The sequence below is a fragment of the Bidens hawaiensis genome, unplaced genomic scaffold (genome assembly GCF_021521415.1).
Source record: "Bidens hawaiensis isolate Kalapana, Puna unplaced genomic scaffold, B.hawaiensis_p1.1 tig00044982_1, whole genome shotgun sequence".
NCBI lineage: Eukaryota > Viridiplantae > Streptophyta > Magnoliopsida > Asterales > Asteraceae > Bidens > Bidens hawaiensis.
Genome location: NW_027505927.1, coordinates 159,077 through 160,402, shown reverse-complemented (window position 1 = coordinate 160,402; position 1,326 = coordinate 159,077). Strand labels below are relative to the sequence as shown.

General features: G+C 35.6%; 1 long non-coding RNA gene across 1 annotated transcript; it reads left to right on the top strand.

Moving 5' to 3' along the window:
* On the top strand, positions 1-1,092 carry LOC143615984 (uncharacterized). Its single transcript, XR_013150578.1, has 3 exons — positions 1-82; positions 736-862; positions 930-1,092. It is a non-coding gene; the product is annotated as an uncharacterized LOC143615984 (long non-coding RNA).
* The last annotated feature ends 234 nt before the right edge of the window (positions 1,093-1,326 follow it).

Here is a 1,326-nt window from a genome sequence, read left to right as displayed (position 1 = left end):
GAGGGAGGTGTAAACCATCTGTTAATCGTCTTTCAACGTCTTCTGCACAATCATCAATAACCTTATAATCACTTCCGATCAGGTGAATGTTGGTGCCTATTATTACCTACAATTCAACGTTATTATTTTCATCTGCTAGGATAAATTTCGCTACTTGGATAGGAATAGCTTATTATGAAAATGGTTCGGTTTGAATCAGCTTTGGGCTCAAACCAAATAAAAATCAAGTTTTGATTTTTCGGTTTTTTAAAAACCGTTTCGTTTTGGTTTTTTCGGTTTTCTGCACGGGTTCGATTTGGTTACGAGCTTTGCTATTGTTGAAAATTTGGGCTTTAAATGTTATTTGAAAGAAATTGGCCCAAAATGATATATTTGAATGTAAAACTTTTTGTCTATATTTTGTGTATATTTTGCTATTATTGTGTATCAATGAAGTTGGACAATGCTTTTGGCCCAAGATAATGAAGCTTGATCCATAAATCCAATAAGAAAACATTGATAAAAGTTAGGCGCGGTCCGGTTTTGTAGTTCGGTTTAGTTATGGAGCGAGACAAAACTGAAACCGAACCGTAAATAAATTCTGATTTCCAAAGAAAACCAAACGGAAACTAGTTTCGGGTGTTTTATTGGTTTTCTCTATTTCAAAATGAATTTCATATATTATAATACATGTTTAATCAATTGTATAACTTGACATAAATTGATAATCATTAAAGTGATTTTATGTTGATACAGGTTTGGTGAGCCAGCAGAAGCAGTTGATACTCTGAGAAAACAATGGAAATAACAGGCATTAATAATAACACCGAGCACAAGACGCGCAGAAGCTTTTCATGGGATGGAGCCTTTCTAGCCAGTGATGGTATGCAATAATATACAAATTGTATATTTCATTTCATTTTTATAACATCACATTGTTTTTGATGCAGGTTTTCTTGCTGCTGAGGAGTTGTCAAACATGATCGAAGGAGGCGAATTACAAAAAATTGAAGAGATTGAAAGCATGGAAGCTAAATTATTCCAAGAAATTAAATCCTCAACTAAAAAATCTAATGTAACAAGTTCTAGCATCAATTCATCACCCAAAAAGAATTCTCAAGCGAAAAAGGTAACCGGTGTGACCGGTCCCCACAAGGTTGCACCGATCAAGACACCGCCGAAAACGACTTCCAAAACTGATACAAACAAAGCCGAATCCCTCTTGAAAACACTACCTGCAATCAGGACTAAGGCTAAAGTGGGATCGGTTAATAATACTAATACTCGTGTATCAAGGACATTGCCTGCTAGTCCGGTTAGTCCAAGGTCACCACCAGGTTCATCATC